This window comes from Rutidosis leptorrhynchoides, chromosome 11 (assembly GCF_046630445.1).
Source record: "Rutidosis leptorrhynchoides isolate AG116_Rl617_1_P2 chromosome 11, CSIRO_AGI_Rlap_v1, whole genome shotgun sequence".
In the NCBI taxonomy this organism is placed as follows: domain Eukaryota; kingdom Viridiplantae; phylum Streptophyta; class Magnoliopsida; order Asterales; family Asteraceae; genus Rutidosis; species Rutidosis leptorrhynchoides.
In genome coordinates this window covers 359,139,447-359,148,685 of record NC_092343.1, presented here as the reverse complement: position 1 = coordinate 359,148,685, position 9,239 = coordinate 359,139,447, and the positions used below count along the sequence as shown (strand labels likewise).

The 9,239-nt window shown below is 33.6% G+C and overlaps 1 non-coding gene across 1 annotated transcript; it reads left to right on the top strand.

Annotated features, from left to right (window-relative positions):
• The first annotated feature begins 4,175 nt into the window (after positions 1–4,175).
• LOC139879229 (small nucleolar RNA R71) lies at positions 4,176–4,282 on the top strand. The gene has a single exon (XR_011770083.1). It is a non-coding gene; the product is annotated as a small nucleolar RNA R71 (small nucleolar RNA).
• Positions 4,283–9,239: the final 4,957 nt, after the last annotated feature.

Sequence of the window (9,239 nt, the reverse complement as noted above, 5' to 3'; positions counted from 1 at the left end):
CCTCAAGCAATACAGTCTTGAAATAATATAATACATCACACGAATCACTTCTTTATTCTTCACACTTTGTACATCAGTGATTTTGATAGAGCGGTATAAACAATGATAGTAACGATATGGTTTACAGTCCCACATGACTATAAAAATTTAGATCCATTAAGGAAATTGGATCTTTATGAAAACATTTGATCTTTTGAAAATTCATTCTTGCTTTTACCCTAGATAAGTTTTCTGATTTGATCCATCATCGGTGTTGCAAAATATATTTGTGGATCAATATTTTGGCTAAAACTTTTAGGTTTGTGTAATCCACTGCTATCCCAGTATCGGAAAGCACACATCCAGTTTACTTGTTCCGTATATTACCTTTCGGTAAACTACCGTCCGGTTGTAAAGGAAAGCGATGAACAAGAAACTGTTAAGGCAATGTCCCGTGACATGCAGATGATTATGGTCTTATTAACGTGTCGGATGCTAGAACTATCCTTGGTAGGAGTGATAGTAAAGATCATCCTATAATTTTTCGGTCTGGCACAAGGTCCTGTCTCCGACCATGCTATGCAACCACCGTTCTTACGGTTGACACCCGATTTGGTTCAGGTTACCTAATGAATTCCAGGTGAATTTCTTAGGATTTTACGTTCAATGGTAATGAACGCATTGAAAATGGTTTTTCAGAAAACAAATCGGTTTGTATTTTTGATCAAAATATTTTCTCGTTCATGCTCGAGTTTAGATATCATCGAATTCCATGAGTTTGAATTCTCAATCTTTAAGGTCAATCTCTAGGATTGAGTAATATCAGTCTTAAAAGCTGATTTTTAATCTTTAAGGAGATTATCCTTTTCTGGGGATCTGATTCATTAGTCTTATCAAGCTAATTTGCACGGTGCCTCCCCATTGTACGAGATAAATCCTTCTCATGGTTAGGATAAATCTGACCACTTGGCGACCCTGTTTGATGCTGAGGTCCGTGGATTTCCTGCTGATTTTAGAGATGACTTTTCTAGATTTTTCGTCAACCTACAGCTGGTCTGGACGACAACTTCTTGACCTAAATCAAGAAGCGCGTGTCTTTTTCGGAAGACTTTACTTCCTTTTAATGATGGAATTGATTCATCGTGTAGATCCATCTTTCTTTCAAATATATTACAGTAAACCGGGTAAAACTGATTAGTATCATCCAAAACAAAAGTACCTGCAATAATCTTGTACAAAGATATGTGATAGATAATTTTTAATTGAATAACTTGATACATTCTCCCCACACTTAGTTTCTTTCTTTGCCTTTTTATTCTCCTTTATTCCATTTTAAATGAATTCAAGCATTTTAGGTTGTTTCTCAATTTATGTCCTTTCCGAGGTAACGATAATTTCGGCATTAACACCTAGTTTTATCGTTCATAAATATGAATAAACATGATTTTGAATTCATTTAGTTAAAAAATTTTAAAATTTTCATAATATTTAGAAAATAAGCCAAGTATAAACCCGAGAGAATTTATAACCCTTCCCCACACTTGAGATCATGCAATGCCCTCATTTGCATGAAATCAGACTATAATTATTAATTCATGAGGGTGATTAGTGTAGAAAAGTGATTAAAAATACCCAGTTTGTAATTACAAAGCTCGTCGAATGATAGATGGCGCGCCTCATCGTTCATTCCTTCATTTATTATATCACATTTGTTGTTTTGCATCTTGTCGTCAAAATCAGTACCTTTTGCTGAACTTAATGTTAGTCTTTGAAAGTGCGTTGTTTTACCCTGTTGTTTACATGATAAAATACGAACATATATACATATTTTTAAAGTTGGGTATATTACCCCACGTTCAAAAATTTATAAAATCAAATATATTTTTTTTTTGGCATACTTTAAATCAATAAAATTAAAAATAATGATGAAAAAATTTTTCGCCCCGCCCTCGGGTAAAGTAATTTCGGCTCAACGGCCTAGTCTTCAACTCACGACGAATTTTAGAAATCATTTTTTTTCAACTTAATGAAATAAAGTAAATTTTTGTTTTTAAATTCACACAAAACTTAAAAAGAAAACATATTAATTTCATATAAAACCTAAAAAACAAAAAAAATTCAGAATGGGGGGAGAAAACTAGTTCTTTAGTGTCTGCTAGCGGAAAAGACCAATCGAATTCCATTCTCGGAACTACACGAGAACAGAACAACTAACTCCAAACAGCATTTTCTTTTTAGAATATTTGAATCTCCTCACACTTAGGTAGATGTGGTGTCGAAATTGTGATTAACTTCATCGTCAATTTCTCTTGGACCATAATCAACTTGCATATCTGTGACTTTTGCTTTAAGCCAGTGACCAGCTTTTTCCGTAATATCCACAAATTCAACTAGCTTCGCCTTTTCTTTAGGCGACAGATTGGATACTAACCGGTTATATAACTTAAAGTTTCCCTTACTTTTAGCATCAATAACCCGTTTAAAAAGTTTCTTCATTGAACTGTTAATAACGGGGTTATTTAATTTCGTATCAACTATGGGGTTCTTTATTATCAAGTCATCATTAGGTGTTACTTCATTTTCCCCACACTTAGGCGTTCTATTATTGTTAAGCATTACCGTTGGAGTTGGTAAAACAACATGGTTCTTACCAATCGTTTTTGTCGGTTCAACGGTTTTGGTTTGTGGATATTTAGACTGTCGAATCATAAAGGTGATCGATTTCTCATCATTACTAAGTGTCATTCTACCCTTTCTTACATCAAATAACGCCCCGGTGGACGCTAAGAATGGTCGACCTAAAATTAGAGGAACGTTTGAGTCCTCTTCTATGTCAATGACAATGAATTCGACTAGAAAGGTTAAATTACCTACTTGAACGGGTAGATTGTCAGCAATTCCAACTGGGTGCTTAATGGTTTGATCAAGGAGTCGAACACTCATATCCGTTGGAGTTAACTCACCTACACCTAATCTCTTATATAATGAAAGAGGCATAACACTCACACTTGAACCTAAATCTGCTAGTGCATCATACATGACACAGTCACTAAGTAGACAAGGAACAATAAATTCACCCGGATCACCTACCCTAGGTGGAGGATTTGGTGGAACTGTCTTCACCGGGTTTACTTCTACTATTTTTGTTTCTTGCACTTTTTTATTCTTCTTCTTCTTCTTTCCAGAGGTATCACAAACTTTATTACCTATTACTTGCTCATACTCAACTCCTTTTCTTGGAAACGGGATGGGTGGTCTGTATGGTGCCACCACTGGCTTTACATACTCGGGTGGTGGTGGTGGTGTAACTTCTTCATTGTTACTTACATCTAAAACTTTCCCATCTTCTGGTATTGGTTTTTCAGAATTTGTTGATATCATGTTAACATTCTCATTCCGAGGATTTACTTCAGTATTACTCGGTAGCTTTCCTTGTTCCCTTTCACTCATCAATCTAACAAGAGTACCTACTTGTTTTTCTAGATTCAAAATGGAAGCTTGTTGAGTTCTAAATGACTGCTCAAACCTCTCATTCGTTTGGGTTTGAGTTTCAATAAATTGTGTTTGAGATTCAACTAGCTTAAATACCACTTCTTCCAGATTTGACTTCTTCTCGTCGGTTTGTTGTGGTGGTTTATACAAGCCAGGTCTTTGTTGATTGAAAGTGTTGTTTTGAGTTGGTTGGTTATTCGGACCTTGTTGGTTATACGAGTTATTGTCGGGTCCTTTTGGATTGTAAAGAATGTTTTGATTTCGATTGAAGTTTGGCCTTGGCGGTTGATAATTATTCTGATAACTATTTTCCAGCCTTTGGTTCATGTAGACAACATTCTCACGTTGTTCCATTGTTTGTTCAATGTGACAGTCTTTCATTAAGTGTGGTCCACCGCATTGCTCACAACTGATTCGTATTGCGTGAATATCTTTATTCATCTTTTCCATTCGTCTTTCGAAAGCATCTATTTTTGCGGAAACGGAATCAAAGTCATGGCTAGAATCGGCTCTAGCCGCTTTAGATGATCGAGAGATATCTTTTTCTTGATGCCACTCATGAGAGTGGGAAGCAGTGTTATCAATAATTTTGTAAGCTTCAGTTGCGGTTTTCTTCATAATGGAACTACCAGCTGTTATGTCGATGTCTTTTCTTGTAGCAACGTTGACACCTGTAGAATATTTGTACTATTTGATAAGTGTCTAAACCGTGTTGAGGACATCCTCTCAACATCCTTCCGAATCTTGTCCACGCCTCATATAATGTTTCATTTGGCTTTTGTGTGAACGTAACAATTTCTCCTTGAAGTCTCACGGCTTTAGATGCCGGAAAGAATCTTTGAAGAAATTTTTCAACTAAGACATCCCATGTGTCAATCGCCCCTTCAGGTAACGATTCTAACCAATCTTTGGCTTCTCCCTTTAAAGTCCAGGGAAACAACATGAGATAGATCTGCTCATCTTCCACTTCTCGGATTTTGAATAGTGTACAAATTCTTTTAAACGTACGAAGGTGTTCGTTAGGATCTTCATTCGGTGCACCACTGAATTGGCATTGGTTAGTTACCATGTGTAGAATTTGTCCTTTGATTTCATAATCTGGCGCATTAACTTCTGGCTTAATAATGGCGTGACCTTGGCCCGTGCGTGTGGCTCTCATTCGATCTTCCATACTTAGAGGTTCCAGATTTTCCATAATTGAATTTGTTGAATACGAATCACTAGAAGATTCTGATTTAATGGTTTGTGGTTCAGGAGGAATGATTAGTGGTTCTGGATCTTGGAATTGTCCCTGAATATTCTCCGGATTCTCAATTGTGAGGTCGGGTTCAAAAGATGGATTATCGGAAATTTGAGTTGGAGTTCTTGGTCGACTGGATGATGATTCTAAAGAAAAATCAACGGCGACAATATTGGCTAGATGTCTTGATCGAGTTATAGGTGGTGAACTTATGAAAGGTGGTGAACGTTTTACTCGGTGCATTCACTGAATATCCTATTAGTTTTTAAAAGGAAAGAAAAATTATATAAGTTATTCAATTAATAGACTTTTCTGATTTTGCCCACGTTTCGAATAGCCAAAAGATGCAGCAGAGGGGCAGGATTCGTTTGGTCTCAATATAATTGAGTACTGTTTGGCTCCAATAACCCGGTCCACGTACAAATCCAACTATTACTACGAACCAGAAAATTTTGATGTCTATCAATTTAACCACTTAAAATAAATTTTCGTAATTTTTAGAAATTTAGAGAAGAAGTAGAAAAAAATCTAAGTCCTAAAAACTAGAATGGCGAGAAATAAGAAAGAAAAAGATTGCGCGTCGAAAAAGGTCGAAAAATAAAAAGGTCGAAAAATAGGCGTCGAAAAATAGAAATAAGAAAGTAGTGCGAAATACGGCGTCGTAAAATTCTAAAGCACCTAAAACTTAGTCTAAGGAATAAGCACTTAAGAGATTTTACGGCAAAGCCTAAAAATTCTAGAAGTAAAAATAACTATGGCAAAACTAAACTTAATACTAAAAGTTGCGACTATAGTCTAAAAATCTAAAGGTAATAAAACTAAAAAAAACAAATTTTTTTTTATAGACAAAATCTTAAAAAATATATATTTTTTTTTTAATAATTTTTTTTTTTTTTTTACGTTTTTTTTTTTTTTACGTTTTTTTTTTTTTAAGTTTTTTTTTTTAAAAACGAATTTTTTTTTCTAAAAAAAAAAACGTTTTCTTTTTTACAATTTTTTTTTTTTTTTTTAAAAATGATTTTTTTTTTACAAATTAATACTTTTTTTATAATTATTATTTTTTTTTCAAAACTTTTTTTTTAATTCATTTACTATTCATGAATAGTAAATGAAAAGAAATTAATTAATTTACTATTCACATGAAAACGACATGATAGAAATTATTAATTACAATTTACATAATATACCCCTGAAGTATTTAATAAATACGACTTTTTAAAACTTTTACGATTCAAAATATATTCTAAAATATTATTATATTATTATATTCTATTTCAATATTATTATATTATTATATTCTATTTCAATATTATTATATTATTATATTTTATTTCAATATTATTATAATTAAAAATATAGCGTTTTAGCGCTCCCCGGCAGCGGCGCCAAAAACTTGATGATGTAGCGTGAGGGTACGAAATAGTATTATTTTTAATACAAAATACTACAAAATATGACACAAGTTTTATTAATTTACGGATGGGATATACCTAAACCTTGCTACAACACTATAGGCAGTGTACCTAATCGTAGAGTAGTGTAGTTTTTAGTAAGTCCGGTTCGTTCCACAGGGAGCTGGTGATACTTACTATATTTTTAACTATATTTATACAAAATATATATAATTATATAAGTAGTAATATTATTATAAAAGGGGGGTTTTACCGTTTAATGACCGGTTTGTCGATTCTATATTTTAAGCGTAAAGATAAATGACGATAATTAAAGTGCGTAAAATAATGACAATAAATAAAATGACAGTAAATAAAATTGCGAGTAATGAAATGACAGTAAATAAAGATACGATGAGAAATATAATAAAAGAATTATGCTTATTTAAACTTCCGTAATCATGATGTTTGACGTGTTGATTTTAATTTATTACCATGGGTTAATTGTCCTTTGTCCTGGTTTATTTGATACGTCTATCTGGTTTTTGTCCATAATAGTCCATCGGTCATAAAAATAAAGTGCGAGTATCCTCGTCAAATTACCCTTATACCCGAAGTCAAATATTCCAACTGATTAAGGATTTAAACTGTGACGCAGTTATCACTTCTGTCAACAATTACACCAGTTATCACTGTATGTAATCCACCCCTGTTTTAATTAGTTTATGAATATTAATTCATCCACTTGATCAGAATGAATAATCAATTACCCAACCCAATTGATTAATTAAATGATTATAACAGATTCCATATGAACATCACTAAATAGGACAACCATAATCATTATTAATTATTAGGTTAATTAATTTGAAGATAGGTTCGACAGACTTCAATGAGTTGTCACTCAATTAGACAATACCCCCCATCTATTAATAGTCAATAGTTCAATTTCCACAAGTGTCGGTCTTTTGCCCAAACCTTAATTATGGTCCAAAGTTCAATAACCCCTTCTTAATATTTTAGCCCAACATCACGATTACTTCGGCTCAAATAAGCATAATAATAACTTAGTTACGATACATTAATGTAAAAAGGTTGAACATAACTTACAATGATTAAAAATAGCGTAGCGTTACACGGACAGAATATCGACTTACACACTCAAACGATCTCTATCATAAATCTTATTATTATCATAATTTAAAATTAAAATTAAGATTATTGTTATATCTTATTAAGTTAACATTATGATAGAGATATAGAATATAGATATTGATAATTGATATTGATAAATAAGAAAAAGATAGAAAAAGGTGTGTTTTTACATTACGATTACAAAGCCTTTTATAGGCGAATTTAGAAATTGAATTTTCACTTATGACCCCTGAACTATGCTCAATTAACAACTTTTTATTATTTAATATTATTCTTATTATGAATTATTTAAATATTATATTTTATTCTTGTGCATAGTTGACTCGTAATTTTTACACCGTTGCGTCGAGCGTTGAGAGTTGACTCTGGTCCCGGTTCCGGATTTTCGAACGTCCTTGCGTACAATTTAATATCTTGTACTTTGCATTTTGTAACTTGTACTCTTGTCATTTTTAGACATTTCTCATCAATAATTTGAACCTTTTTGATTGTATCTTGTACTTTTGAGCTTTTTGGACCTTTGTGTCTTCAATTCGTCGTTTTCGCCTTTTGTCTTCGCACTTATTTAAAATAAACGAATATTACTTGAAAATGGAACAATTGCAACTAAAATCTTGTCTTTCTTGGGGGATTTTGCTATGAAATATATGTTCCTTTTTAGCCTTATCAGATGTCTACCTCTAGAACAAGTCCCATTGACTCACCTAATAATAATGAAGAGTCAAATGTAAATTGGAATGATTCGTGGACTGATTCACAAGTTCTCGAAGAGGAACCGGAAGAAGAGTCGGAACCGGAAGAAGAATCGGAACCGGATGAAGAAATAGAACCGGTGGGGGAAATAATAAAACGGTTAAGTAAAAGAAAATCCTCAACCAACCGACCAAGGTTAATTATGGTCAATGGTGTTTCCGCCAAGGAAGCAAAATATTGGGAGGATTACCAATTCTCCGATGAATCGGATTCTGACGAGAATTCCGATGATGTTATAGAAATCACCCCAACTGAATTTAAAAAGGCAAAAGAAAATAATAAGGGAAAGGGCATAAAAATAGAGAAATCTAATTCCAACCCCGATGAACTTTATATGTATCGTCAACCCCCGAAGTCCTTAAGTTGTAACAATGACCCGGGAACCTCTAAACCACCAGGTTTTTCTAAACCAATGTGGATAACGACGGCTCGTATTAGGGGAACATCATATATCCCTAGAAACTTGGCAAAACGAACCAAAACCGAAGAAGAAGAAACAACGAGTCGGAATAAGATAGTTGTATTCGTGTGGTGTAATATAAGTAATATAGTGTGCTTATGCTTTATGATATATGTAAAAATTGCTTGTATTAATAAGTATTTTTTTTGAATCTAACTCTTGTCTATTTTACAGTATAAAAACACAAAATGGATAGACAACCCAATATTTTAAGAGACCTACCCGGAGACATGATTGATGAAATCTTGTCTAGAGTCGGTCAGAATTCTTCGGCACAACTATTTAAGGCGAGATCATTTTGTAAGACATTCGAAGAACGTTCCAAGAATGCCTTGGTTTATAAAAGGCTTTCGTTCGAAAGATGGGGGATATCACATTGGGAAATCCATAAGTTACGATGTGTTTACTTTGACGCATATATTGCGGGGAACCCAAATGCTATTTTACGCAATGGGTTAAGAAATTATTTTGACTCAATATATCCGAATATTGGACTTCGTGATTTAGAAAAAGCGGCTAACATGCAACATAAAGAAGCATGTTATGCTTACGGATTAGTAATGTTCGCTTCTCACCAAAGTGAGAACAAGAACATCGGGCTACAACTATTAAACAAAACGTTCCCACAAGTGACGGAGTCGGTAATTGGGGTAAGAAATGAGGTTTTTAGATTGTTACGGGACTGTTGGACATTACGTAACCCTCGTCCCTTTGACGACGTTACAACACGCTGTCTTATCAACGGCCATAACAGTTATGTTCCACAAGA